The following is a 15143-nucleotide window of genomic DNA, read 5'->3' as shown; positions in this document are numbered from 1 at the left end:
TAATTGTACTACAGTGTACTAAATAGTCATGTAATTTTATGTTTGTACAAGTGCATTTCTTTTTTGCAATAATATTAAGAAAACCAGTAACTGCTGTTGTGGCTGATAAACAAATTGTTACAACTATTGGCAATGTCATTGTTATTGCTGATAATAATATGCCAGTTCCACCAATAATAGCAGATGCCGAATAAACAAGTATATCAACAACAACTTCACATATGCGATATTTGTTTACTTTTACTGTATACCCATCAACAATATTTTTACTTTATTTTGCCATTCAAGTGATTGATTGTATCTAAAACATTGAACATCAATCAAGATGCACATTATATTTTAATTATTTAATAGTCAATTGAGGTGTTTCAGCAACAAATTCCAAACACCACCAGTAAGACGCTGCGGTTAATTTTTTATCAGATGATTCCAGCATAAATGTTTCTTCATCTCCTTTATTAAACACAATAGACACGGTTGAAGAAGAATTATCGATTGAATGACGCCAGGGATACGTGGTAAATATACTAAATTTTACACAGCTGAACACGGACAGCCTATACACGCCAGTGACTTCTGTGGTATGTACGATAGTGTTATTTGCTGTGACCATGTCAATAATCCTCATACTGTATATACCACATTGATGATCTGCTTGTGAGGAATTTTAATAAGATTAAATTTTTTAACGATATCAGGAATTACACTGAAAACGTATTTTTCTAATATCATCAATATTACTCTGCGCTATCATGCTTAGCTCTGAAATGATTTAGGATATCTGATAACACCTACTGGTTTTCCAAAGAAGTCAACAATTCCATTTATTCTTTTGCGACAATTCAAAAATGTGTTCACATAAGTATTATAATCAGATTCAAATGTTATTTCATTATTAATTGAAACTAATGAGTTAATCATTGGGCGGTTTATACTGTCAATATATTTCTTTGTTACAGCGTCATTGTCCGATTCTGGTTCTCCAAGATCAGTAATATTATTATTAGCCATATTGAGAGAACCAGTCATTGTATCACCGATGGAGTGTAAACGATTAGCAACACTTTTTATAATTTCATTTCTGATAATTGCGATTGATACATTTGAGTGTTTGATTCTACCATTGTCAGTAAATACTGGAATGTTATCCGCAAACTATGTGAACCCACTTAATATTACTCGTCTTTAAAACACCGTATTTATCCTGAAGAAAAAAACAACTTCATCCCTGTAAATTCCAGAAAGGTTCATAAGATCAGCATGATCATCTCTAGTAGCGTAATCAATATCCTTTTTGTCTTGTCTTTGATAGAAGATCTTCCGTGAATATCAACCATTATACATTAAGATCTGTTTAAAACGACAGTGGACGGTTATACCGTCAACTTGTATATTCGTGCACAACTTTATGAGGTGATAATGTTCATGATGACATAGCATCGAGTACAGAAATTACTTCACTGCACATATTGGTGGATCGTTATTGTCTGTATTTGTACTGCAATTTGAAGATGATTGCTTTACACTCTGCCGACATATTTTAAAAATTCTTTTGGTGGTGCCAACCCTTACGAATCAAAATAAACAATTATACGTGGATCAGTTGCCTATGCAACCCACTGAGCACCTGGACCAGAACTTTTATCAAAATTAATGATGCCATTTTGAGTATGATCTGGTTGTTTTGGTAATTGATCATGCAAAAACATCTCTGAATTTTTTTACATCTAATTATTTAGCAGCATCAAGTAAATCAAAATTAGACATAGAAAGAATCAGCGAAGTGTCCCTGGAAGTTTCAGACCTTTTCCGTACCAATGAGGGGTTCCTGGTAATCTTAGACCCTTTCCTTTTTTAGAAGTCTTTATTCCTTTTCCTGTTGCTTTATTTCATGCCATTCCAGCAGCATTTCCAACAGCAACTGCTTTTGCGACAGCTGGAGCTGTAGCGGTTATTAATGCTGGTATAACTGCAAGAAGTGGAAATATATGATTAAATCTTTAAAGGTACTCGCAGAAAGATTAAGTTTAATGCCTGTTTTTCATTGTGTGGCATCACTGAAATACCCGAGTTGACATTCTGACAATGACAGTTTATTTTGACCATCTTCGATTTGTTTTCTTTTTAGTGATATTTTTATTCCACAGTTCTTTGCTGATTTTGACTGAAGCTTTTTAATCTGACCCGGAGTTAGATTGACACTGACATGATATGACATTATAAATATCATGAGCGATTTAATTACATGCTTTCTACTGGAGCATCAATGACTCATTCGTCCAACAACACATTCAAGTAGCATCGCTTTATCACTGAGTATAACAGTGATTGTTCTGTACTCAGCAATAGCTCATCTTGTCACACGAGCTTAGAAGTGTGTATCAACGACAGATTGCCTGAGTAAGTCTAATGTTCCAACGAAAAGTAATAGATTCAATACAGTGTTGTAAAATCTAGTTGTGATATTTGTAGACCAGAATCAACATTTTGATCATGTTCCATGAAAGTCATCAAACGACAATATAAACGTGCAATATGATTATTTTTACAATTTAATAAAACTTCTTCAGATTGCTCTTGATGTCCATTTATTCTTAGGAAAACTTCACTAACTCCAAGTTTGTCAAATATCATTGGACTGCATTCTTGAAAGTTTAATCATGTAGTATCTTGGAAAGCAATAAATATATGTCTTGGTGCAGAAACACCTTGCTGTGATGATATATGCCATATGAATAAACCGTTAACTACGCTTTGAGTACTGTATGTGATCGTCAACCATGACAATGTTGATTTACTGCCCTGACTCATAAAAAAAGTAACAGTTGTTCTTCACTGATCGATGGAGTCATTACTGGCATCCACAATGAAATTTTAAATAATATTACTTTGCCATCAGCAGCAGCGCCACCTTAGCAACATTATCATTACCCTTTTCATAAGCACAATTGTATGCTTGGCTCTAAAAATGACCTTTCTGACATTTCTGCAAGATTCAAATATGTGACAATGGAATTATACACAAAAATCTTTACGATCACCCAATAAAATTAATCTAAGTGTTTTGAACCCTAAGTTGAAATTTTAGTTGACTTCTTTTAATATCCAAAAATCAGCGGCGGGTCTATCATTTTTGATGGTCGTGGATCAGCCAAAGTATTTCATGTTAACTGTACCTTAAGATGTATGTCATCAGGTTGGCCATAATTATCCTTAGCAAACATCACTGATGGACCAGCTGATCTTTGATAATCATCTGAATATCTTGATAGACCCAATATCGTTGTGGCAACATCAACATTATATTGAACTGATTCAATCTCTTTTCCATCAATCATGTATATTAGCTCTGTATGGTGTATTAGCAATGACATCTGTTACAAGTTCTCCTTCTACTTCAGCAAATACTTCAGCAGGTGAGTAATATCTGCTTGTATCCTGAACTTGCAGCTCAATTCGACCACGCAGATTTGGCTGCCGTGCTTCATAAGATAATACTGATAATCATGCATAGATTCATCTTTGAAAACTGGTGCATCCATGTCAAATGCTGAATCAGATACACATTTAAACATTTTATTATAATTGCTATCGTCTAACACGAAGACCACTGCCTGCTATCAGAATTGTATTTATATTTTTTCTGATACACCAGCCAACTGGTTTATATTTGCAGCTTGATTGATTATTTTACTAACATTTGCAGGCACAACTTCTGTGCTGGGTAATTTTAATGGCTGAGGTTTTCTTCGTATTAATCATGCTAGTCTATCCTTGATTGCCGAGAATGCTTTACTAGCAACATCACCAACAGCACCAATACCCTTATCACAAACAACAGCTTTCATTGATAATTGTTTTGCAATCAGTGTTGCTTTTGGGGCTATCCTCTGAAATAAACCCTGAACAACATTGCCAAGTCCATCTCAGTAGGTAACTTTATATGTTGGTAATCGCAAATTTATCAACCTAACCATTATAGGACCACGTTGAGCATTATATATAATCATCTATTTTCTTGTCACTGATATAATTGTATACTCTAAATCACTCTGATAATCATCAACAATTTCATCGATGAGCGACCGATAAACATTAATGTCCATGATACCACCTGTAAATAATCTTTGACAAATATCATTTATAATTTCTGGGGAATTATTACCGGCTCGTTTTCTGCCAATCAAAATTTCTAATCGTTCAACATCTGCAAGGACATTATTAGGACATGGAGTAACAAGGCCATTCTCCCATGGTACCTGAACCAATACCACATATAATAGCTTCTTCTTCCTCAATACAAGGTGGGCTGAAAACTCCGGGTAAGGATGTTCTTCTAAATTTTTAGACCTGTTTCTTAAAATTTGTAAATTTATCTTTATATTTTTAGTGATTTTAGGTATACCATAAGACTTTCAAAATACACAAGGAATCTAATTTTTTCTGGAACACTGGTGGTGTTTGGATCTAATAATTTATCATAATTTGGATATCCTATTTTAGCAGCCATTACATCATTTATTCAAAGTAGTTTATGACCGTCTTTGGTAAATTGGGTTGGTGGTTTTGGTTTTGGCGTAACAAGATCCCTTACATCGCCGACCTCCTTCCTCGTGGACTTTGTCAATACTCTCAAGTACTTGTTGTATTTCTTCTTGTACTTGTGGCTGAGTCACAGCTATTTTAGCTGGAAGTTCTTGTAGAATATTTTTTGTTTTCTTTCATTGTTTCTGCTATTTTTCCAGTTGCTTTAGCGGTTTGCTCCAATGTGGGAAGAGGACCTTTGGTAGCCTCTGTAACTCCTTCAGTAGCCTTCGTAACCAGTTTAAATAACTGTTCTGCACCTTCTGCAAATTCCACCTGAGACTCTTACGAGCTTGTAGTTGATGCATGACAGCATCACGAACAGGAATATATTTCTTAATTGACTCTAGTCGCTCTCGAGCTAATCTAGCTGTACGAGACTCCATTACTGATATAATAATGATTTAATTACTCACACAATACAGCAGCGGGGAGGGTGCGACCAACAATGAGTGTCGGAAAGGCAAACAAAAATATGCATAGAAACGTGAAAACATGAACGAGAAAGATAAAGTAACAAAATGAGCTAGCCCAATTAGAGAAACTCTCTGTTTTAATTAGAGGCGTCAGTTTGATGATATTGACCTTGTATTTTTCATTTTTTTTCATATGAAGTTTTATTTTCAAGGAGGACTTGCTCCAAAATTGGTCTCTTCACCCTCCCTGCTGCTTAAGAGATCCTCCCTGCAGCTTCAGAGATCCTCTGAATACTTCTTTAACCCAATCACATTTAAACATAAATAGAAAATATAAGTAAAATGAACTTACATATACTAATTATGGTACTGAAGTTATGTGGGTATGTTTAGCCAGGGGCTGGTATGAATTGAGCAGTACAATGTGGGTATGTATGGAAAGCTGCCTTTATAAATGGGTCAGAATAATGTGGGTATGTAAGGCAGGATGTCCATATAAATAACCCAATGTTAGGGCCATGTTATTCATTCTTATACTAAATTAGTTAACAGGCTGACGCGAAAATACATTAAAGCATGGTTACCATTCTCATAATTGGCAACACATACCACAGTAAAATATGCATGCACACATAAACACACAGATGCACAAACAAACCTATTAGTGCCTCTTAAAATAGATAATGCAGGACAAATAGCACGACAGACGTCATGTTTGTCAGTGAACGATGGAAGTATGGACATGAAGGCATGTGCGTACTTACAACAGAGATAGGCACACACTCACGAATGTACGATCTAATCCATCAAAAAAGCTTAAACCTTTAAAAAACATAATCTGAATTCACACACTTTTTAAGCAATGATCGATATAACTTCCCCTTTCTTTCTTTCTTATGTTGTGTTTTACTTTCTTTCTAACAAAGTTGCTGAAACATGCAGTGGTTGACAGCACGATTTGCCTGTTTATTTTATTTATCGATGATTTGTTTAATGATAACTTTTTGAAACTTGGTCTGCAACAAAAAAGAAACAGAATAAAGGTTTACCATTCCTACTAAAAATATGATTAAAATAGACATTTTCCTTCCTTATTTTGGTGTCAAGATAAATATATTGGTATATCAAATTGTGATTTGCCCATGGTATATGAATACGCATAATGAACATGTTTTATAGCTATTATACTCTCTAAACATTGATATGAATTTCTTGGAATATTACATTTAAAAAGGAAAAAATAATAAGAAAATGATTTCATGTAAAATATTTTTAAAGAAACTAACATTATTATACACAAAAAAACAACCAAACTCAATCCAGGAAATAAATATTATTGAGCTCCATCCTGTGTCGTCTGCTGTCATCTCTGTCAACACTGCTGTTTCCAGTCTCTTCCTCTCGCAAAAATCAAACACTGCAACACTGTGGAAAAAAGAAAACAATGACATCAAATAAGGAGCAAGATTATGAAGCAACATTTAATCTACTAAACTGAGTTAATTGGAGAGTTTGAAAGAGACATGGCTGGGATATTTGTAAATGAAATGATCAATGTGTTAGTGAAGACAGATTTGTACACCACGAGCCTGATGATATATAGAAATTTATAGAAAGCAAGTAGAATGCCAACACTTTAAAAAAAAAGACACTTTTTGATGTAAGGCTAGTGACAGAATTTTTGCATTAAAAAAATGAATTCAGAAATGTACACACACACCCCTCTGAATTGGATCAGCACCTGTCTGGTGTTATATTCAGTGTTAGGAGAAAAGATGGATCTGAGTTTGAACCGAACAGCTTAAGAAGAATCATCAGCTCCGTTGATCGCCACCTAAAAATCAAGAAATATGCAAGTACAATCATGAAAAGAACAGACACAAATTTTGCATTAACAAGGGAAGCTCTTCGGGCTAAGCAAAAAGATTTAAAATCTAAAGGAAAAGGAAATCAACCCAATCGGAGTCAACCGATCACTAACAAAGAAATAAATGCCTTGTATAGCAAAAAACTAATGGGGATGGAAACACCTGAAGCCATTGTTAACACACTGTGGTTTAACAACTCTGTGAATTTTGGTTTGAGGGGACTGAACATTACAATCTGAAAAGGGGGGCATGTTACACTAAAGAAAGATGTGAATGGCCTCGAGTATCTTGAACTCAGTGAAAGGCAGACAAAAATAAGAACAGGAGACAATGTCAAGGACATCAGGGATATTAATCCTAAGATGTATGAAAACAAAAACAACAAACAGAGAGATCCACTTGCTATCTACAAACGGTATGCTGAGCTATGACCAGTAGACTTTTGTCAACACGAAGATCCTTTCTATACTGCGCTCAACACTATGCCAATCTCAGCGACAAACCCAATATGGTTTAGGAAACAAGTCGTTGGAATTAACAAACTTGGATGCATCATGAAAAAAATGAAAGAAAATGCAAATATTACAGAAAGAAAGAAATTAACAAACACTAGTAGCCGAAAGTACCTATAACAGAAGTTAGGAGACAAAAACATTCCCCCAACAAAAATGTAGTCTATAAACAGCTACTCAAACATTTGTGACAAACAACAACAGACGTACTCCAAATACCTGAGCAACACCGGCCAAACAAGTAACGATGCTGTCAACCCCCACCCCCACAACAAAGAAATATCCAACTGCACAGCAACAGACTGTAGTAGATCAAGTTCCCAAATGTCTAATATTCAAAAGAATCAAATTATCAGCAACCCATTCTACGGATCAAACATCACCGTACAAAATATGTTGGTTATGAAGTTCCCGCAAAACGTGAACGAGATCCCTAACTGGGTCAACTTCATTCAACAGGCGAATTCTCAAACAGGGACCACACAGCGGAAACGTAGGACAATTATTGAAAGTGACACTGACAGTCAGTAGGAATAGAGAAATATGGACCGAAACGATATCAGTGAAATGTGGTTTAGGTTAAATTGCTTAATTACCTCTTGTTCCTTCATTATTGTGATGTTTCTGGCTCGAATCGTACTGTCGCTTTAAATGCAAATTGGCTACCCTGTTACTATACTGTTCTTCACAACAAACGCTGCAAATTCAATTTCTGCATGCACATAATTTTTAAAAAAAATGAATGTTAACTATCAGCTTTGTTTTTTTTATATTTCATTTAATATTGCTAAAGAAAACGTATCTGAATTTAATATGAATGAAGTGTGCAGAAAATTATGAATCACTGCAGAAATTCTTCTTACATACATACGACGGGGTTGTGAAGAGTTCACTCCCCTAAATTGAACTGTTTATGGCCATCAGTTTTATCTCCCATATAAAATGAAAACTTGGAAGTGGTATAAATAAAATACATACATAGCAAGTATGCTGTATAAATGATATACCACTCGTTGTATAAATATTTCACTAAAAGGAAACTCGGGCAAGCCACGTTTCCTTTTAATGAAAAATGTATACATCTCGTGGTATATCATTGATACGGCGTACATACGACATATATATATATATATATATATATATATATATATATATATATATATATATATATATATATATATATATATGGACATATGTCCGAGCATGTATGTGCATGCGTGTGTTTGAGTCTTCTAGCCAGATATTGTTATATTTTATAATTCCTCTACGTAGACGAAGATGATAAGAAATGATGCGGACATCGACATCAGCATGGATGTTATTTTCATCAGCATTAGATTCCTTATTTTGTTCCATTAATAGTACATGTTATATTTATTGGAAAAAATATAAACCATCCCGCTGAGTTATCACGGGATCGAAATCGCTCGGTGCCAGTTTTATAGACTGTCGGTAATTGATGACCTTTGGCACAGTACCGTTGTATATACTACTACGTGTATTACATAGGGAAAGCTGACACACCAATGACTGCATGACAGCCAAATGAGAGACGACACACACTGGTGCTAATAGATATAAGATCTAATCCTCCAGGTAACTTGAAATTAATTGGGGTTTTTTTTATATAAAAAAATGAATTCACTCGTACACGCGCTCATCTTCGCTTGTCAAGGGTCTGATGCGTTACCCTGTCTAAAGGGTAGATGCGTTACCCTATCTAAAGGGTATATGCGTTACCCTATCTGAAAGGTATATGCGTTACCCTATCTAAAGGGTATATGCGTTACCCTATCTAAAGGGTAGATGATTTACCCTATCTAAAGGGTAGATGCTTTACCCTATCTAAAGGGTAAATGATTTACCCTATCTAAAGGGTAGATGCGTTACCCTATCTAAACGATAACAACATATAGGTACCTTGGCTACCGAAGATGACACCCGCCATATTTAACGTGGTCCTGAAGGATATATGATTTGCCATTTTGATACAAACCGCATTAAAGTTTATTCGAGGCAAAATTATCCACCTTTAATTTGATCAAAATGCTTAGGAAGGTTTTGAATAATAATGATACAACTTCTCTTTTCTCTGTTGTATTTTCCTCCCTCATTCTTTCTGGCAAAGTTGCAACAAAATGAAATGGGGATTCGGCATAATGTTTTTGTGTTGTTGTGGGGTTTTTTTTCTTCTCTTTTTTTCTGGTTTGTTTTGTTTTGTTGGGTTTTTTTGGGGGGTTGCGTTTGTTTTGTTTTGTTTTTAATATCTTTTTTTTTTCAATTATCCTCCAAATATAACCTTTTTGCAACAAAAAGAACTCATTAAACATGTTTACCATTGCTTCTAAAAATATGAATAAAATGTAGATTTTCCACTGCATATTTTTCATTGTTTTAAATATAAAAAATGAACAATTGTTTCACAACAGAGATATGTATTTGTAAAGTTTACTGGCATGCTTCCAGAGACACACGCAACAATCTTATGATTTGATTGGTCTGGTCCGTCTTTAAGTTTTTAACCTGTACCCTACTTGTAGGCTACAAGTAAAGTGTTGTACTGAAGATACTGTATAAGGCTCTCCTTACCCAGAACAAAGATTAACTTCGTACTCTGGAATAATAATAATACATTAAATATGAACGACCTACTTATGATTGGTTCAAACTGCATCATATGCTGCTGGAACTAGGTCAGGGGTGAACAACCCCCGGATCCGGCCTGCGAACGTGTTCTGTCCGGCCCTCGCGGCAAATTAAAACAACACAGAAATCTGGCCCGTGAACAGTAATTATTTTAAAGAAATTAGTGTTTGCGACCCTGGAGTGGTCTTAGAAAATCAAATCTGGCCCTTGGCCGAAAAAGGTTGTGCACCCCTGAACTAGGTCAACATTACAGGTTTATCAAGGGCAGTAACTTAAGTAAGTCTTCGATCAATGCGTTATGGAGCAGCCTCCCGTAGAATATCGGGTCACGTCAATTTTTTTAATTCTGTCAATGTCAGTGATTATGCCAAAATTATTTTGACCATAGCTACTAATAAACACTTTTAATTCCTGGATAAAGTAGACTGAACATAAAAAGGGCACACATACGAGACTTTCATTTTTTGATGGATATATCTGTATTTATTTAATTATTATTTAATGAATGAACATACAACAAAAGTTACCTGAGAGTAAAGGTGTACATGCTTGAAGTTTATATATTATGTACAGATATAGCAACATTAGTAAACCGAAGGAAACCATGATTGATAATTCTCTCTCTCTCTCTCTCTCTCTCTCTCTCTCTCTCTCTCTCTCGCTCTCTCTCTCTCTCTCTCTCATGGACGTGTTTTCGAGTAGTTGTGGTGTGTGCGCATGCGTGTTTCAGTCTCCGTGCCACGAACACGAAGGATGGATCAAAACCCTCGCCTGATCTCGCTGCATTGCACAACAGCTCAACATTACACTGCCAAGTAGGTAGAATTATGAGACATGATTTGGAAACAAGCACAAGTACACAAACAAGCCTGCACAGAGGAGCAAATGGAAGACAGCTGCATTATTTTCACCAGTAATTTTTTTTCTCCATATGTATTAATGAATAACATATTAATCAAATGAAAATAATATCCAACAAATCAGATTCCAGTCTGGGACCTAAGGATGAATTCTTTGATATTGTTTAAAGTCGTCCGTTCTACCAACTGAGCTATGACGGGTTACTTATTCTTGTCCGTTGCTAATTTAAGGACTTCGATGAATAGTAAAAAGACAAACGGGGGGGGGGGGGGGGCGAGTTGTCGAGTGGTTTAAAGCGCTGTCCGTTACGGATAACTGCCATCTCACCTCTGTCTGCGTGGGTTCGAGTCTCGGATTCACCCAATGTGGGTACGTGAGAAAGCTTGACAGTAGCTTCTCGTGGGTCGGTGGTTCTTTCCGGGGTTTTCCCGGGTTCTTCCTCCACCATTATTACTGGCCGCCACGTACAGCCCATCGTGTGCCGAAAAATGGCATTAAACCCTACAGCAACAACAACAACAACAAACGTGGGCCTAAATACATGCACACATACACGGAAATTCCGTTTTCTTTTTCAGAGGCAGATTTACCGTCTACGGATACATTTTTTTACATCCTGTTTTACCTCCAAGTATTAATTAGTTTCTGTACATATCACTTATGGAGTACTAACACAGATGAGGAGCAATTTATCGACTCTGCTATACATGCACGTAGACTTGACACGTACAGGCACAAACATACTCACACATAAATGTACATAAATTCATAAAAAGGCTGCTAGCACATTAATACGTACACGTGCACAAAATTACGAACACATGCAAGGATGCACGTATTCTTATCAAAGATTGAGATTGTGCAAGACAAAAAGAACATGTCATTTCTCAACTTCATTATGAATTGGTGGCAGAAATATACGTACTCGTTAGATTAACTCAAAAGACATGTAATAAGTCCAATGTCCGAGATTTGCATTTGATTTATAGTTTGATGCAAGAGATTTTTTTTACAAATCCGAAGTTGATTTTTTTTTTTACATAAGTGTAAAATCAAATAAGAATACAGTGTTAAATATAGAGGGAAAAAAGACAAGAGAAAAAATACAGAACATTGCTTTTGGCTTCTTAAATCAAATTATACATGAATAAGTGGCAGGTTGTGAAGACATATTTGTACAGTTCTCTAACTGAATCAGATTTCACTAAATATAAATAAATAAAATAAAATTATATATTATAGTTTTCAATCTACATTCCTTTTATACAATATTTTACATAGGAAAATAATGTAAATTTTAGATCTAAACAAAATCAGAAAACTGTATCCAGATTTCTTTATTCTAGATTATTAATCTGATTAATATCGGATTTCCACTGTCCTACATCAGGTCAGTTTAAGTAGGTCAGTAAATAAAAGGTAAACAGTTAGCGATTTCAGAGCTTGGGGGTCGTAGGAAGCTATTGGTGTCACTATCTGTTTGCATCTCCATCGGAATATAAACTATTATCACTTGTGAAACAAATGCATTCCCAAAGCAAAAATGTATTTGGCATTAATCTTTTATCAGTAATTTTCGTAAATAATTTTACTTCCTAATGAAAGAAAAAGCATAAAACAGATATCGCATTTAGGGGAAATACGTAAAGAAATATCACAAAACTATTGTAAATATTTTTAAAAAATGGGAGATCTGATCTTCGTTCTGGGGAACCGGAAGTTTTACATATTTTCCGAGAGATATAACATGGATGGTTCAAATAGACACACTCAATTATTTATTTTGTTAAAAATGCGTGTGCATGCATATATATGCATCTACATCAGTTATTGCTCCCCACCTCGGTACTAGTTCAGTTCCAATAGTAAACCTATGCAAACACCATGATATTCAAAATTCAATAACTTAAAATTTCTGAGTGCTCATGATCAAACCTACATTTATCAGTATAGATGAAACCTGGATGTCAGCTTCTGTGTAGAGGAAAAGATATGAGCCGTGGCATTTTATGGACCTGTGTGTGTTTGAAACATGTGCCTTCAATTTCGCACCAAAGAGTCAGGTGCTAATTTTAGTAACGAGTGCTCCAAACTCAAGACTGTAAAAGGACTGAAATTCCATCAATAAAACAATGTCTCTCCATTTTTTGTCTCACTTACAACTAGGATAAGCTCTCAAATGTTTATTTTTCTTAAAACATGATGTACATTATTAACCAGTCCTGGTCAGCCAAACCTATATATACTCTGTTTTATGTTCACCCATATACAGACCGGTTCCCATTTTTACATATAATTAGTATAGTGTGTCCTGTAATGTGGTTGTAATCAAATTTGTTATATCACAAAGCGTTTCAACTACAGTATCTGGTTTGCAATGAGTAATACAAACGGCGTATGCGGATTTGCCCGTGATTAGGCGAATAGTTACGAATACACGCGACCGCTCCAGTGGCCTAGTGGTTAGAGCGTCCGCCTCGGATGCGGGAGGTTGTGGATTCGATTCCCGGTCGAGTCATACCAGAGACTTACAAAAATGATAGTATCCTCGCTTGGCGCTCAGCATTAAGAGGTTAGTGTTAGGACTGGTCGGCCTGGTGTCAGGATAATGTGACTGGGTGAGACATCATGCTACATGTCTGCGGCATGATGCCCCAGTGCTAGACATCACTATAAACTGTCACACTGCAGACATCGTAACGATATGACTGAACAATTGTTAAAGCTACGTTAAAAATCCAAATTACACACACACACACACACACACACATCACAAACGAATACATGCATCGATAGCGTTCCGGAACATTCTCGCGTTTTCTTACAAAACTGTGAAAACAAATGAAATCATCGATTATACAATACACCAACTCAGTCCATTATTATTATTATTATTATTAGCCCAGAAAAGATCCAACTAACAAATAAGTAAATCAATAATCAATAAATCAATAAATAAAACTGTTCAAAGGAGCACACCATCATCCGTTTGAGTGATATCTAACAAGAGTTTGCTTGTTTTTCGTTGGGGGGTCCTTTTTTGTCGGTGTTGCTGTTTTTGTTTTTCTCACTAATGCAAGTGCTCGTTGAGCTCTAAAGATCTTGCGAAAAAACACTCGATAAGACATATGGATAGCATATAGACGGGCAATCTAAGCCGGAAAAAAGTGCTGGGGATATGTTCTTAATTCACAACTACCTTTAGGTATTACCACCATATTATGGTCAATCAGCTATTATTACATCCTACTGTAGTCCATACGAAAATCACTACAATTGATTTGTCTTAATTTTCCTGGAGCTTTGCTGACCAGTGAAATTTTTTACTTGCATTCAATAGAAATCAATATTAAAGTCTAAACAAAAGAATAACATTTGTATAGAATTCAACCTTTGTTTCCTTTGTGTAGGATAACAAAGCAAACTCTTCTGCTAAAATTTCCAACCATTTCATTCAGATGCCATTATGTTTACAATATGCAACATAACTTATGCTGAGATTTATATGTTGCGTCCAAGATAGTCTTGGTGTCTGACATAAGTAAGATAGTTTTGGTATCTAACATAAGTAAGACAGTCTTGAAGTCTAATATAAGTAAGATAGTCTTCGTGTCTAACATAAGTAAGACAGTCTTGAAGTCTAACATAATTACGACAGTCTTAATGTCTAACATAAGTAAGAACGTCTTGATGTCTAACATATGTATGACAGTCTTGATGTCTAACATAAGTAAGAACGTTCTGATGTCTAACATAAGTATGACAGTCTTGATGTCTAACATAAGTACGATGTCTTTGTGTCTAACATAAGTAAGATAGTCTTCGTGTCTAAGATAAGTAAGATAGTCTTGGTGTCTAACATAAGTAAGATAGTCTTGGTTTCTAGGATAGGTAAGACAGACTTGATGTCTAACATAAGTAACAGTATTTGTGTCTAAGATAAGTAAGATAGTCTTGGTGTCTAACATAAGTAAGATATGTCTAACATAAGTAAGAATGTTTTGGTGTCGAACTTAAGTGAGACGTATTGGTGTCGAGCATAAGTAAGACAGTCTTGATCTCTTACATAAGTAAGACGGTCTTGGTGTCTAACATACGTAAGATAGTTTTGGTGTCTAACATAAGTAAAATAGTTTGGGTGCCTGAAGTAAATAATACAGTCTTGGTGTCTAACATAAGTAAGACAGTCTTGGTGTCTAACATAAGCAAGATAGTCTTGGTGTATAAGATAAGTAAGGCAGTCTTGATGTCTAGCA

The 15143-nt window shown here is 35.4% G+C and overlaps 1 long non-coding RNA gene across 2 annotated transcripts; it reads right to left on the bottom strand.

The window, feature by feature from the left end:
* Positions 1-220: 220 nt before the first annotated feature.
* On the bottom strand, positions 221-8308 carry LOC149799547 (uncharacterized). 2 transcript variants are annotated; one of them, XR_016421186.1, is made up of 4 exons: positions 7977-8308; positions 6721-6834; positions 6310-6425; positions 221-1969 (listed from the first exon to the last, which is right to left on the bottom strand). It is a non-coding gene; the product is annotated as an uncharacterized LOC149799547 (long non-coding RNA). The 2 variants fall into 2 exon arrangements; XR_016421185.1 differs by lacking the exon at positions 221-1969 and having other exon boundaries at positions 6256-6425; positions 7977-8302.
* Between the last annotated feature and the right edge of the window lie 6835 nt (positions 8309-15143).

Source organism: Sinohyriopsis cumingii, chromosome 5, assembly GCF_028554795.1.
Source record: "Sinohyriopsis cumingii isolate HCF-2022 chromosome 5, ASM2855479v2, whole genome shotgun sequence".
Lineage (NCBI taxonomy): Eukaryota > Metazoa > Mollusca > Bivalvia > Unionida > Unionidae > Sinohyriopsis > Sinohyriopsis cumingii.
This window is presented reverse-complemented; position numbering and strand designations above follow the sequence as displayed.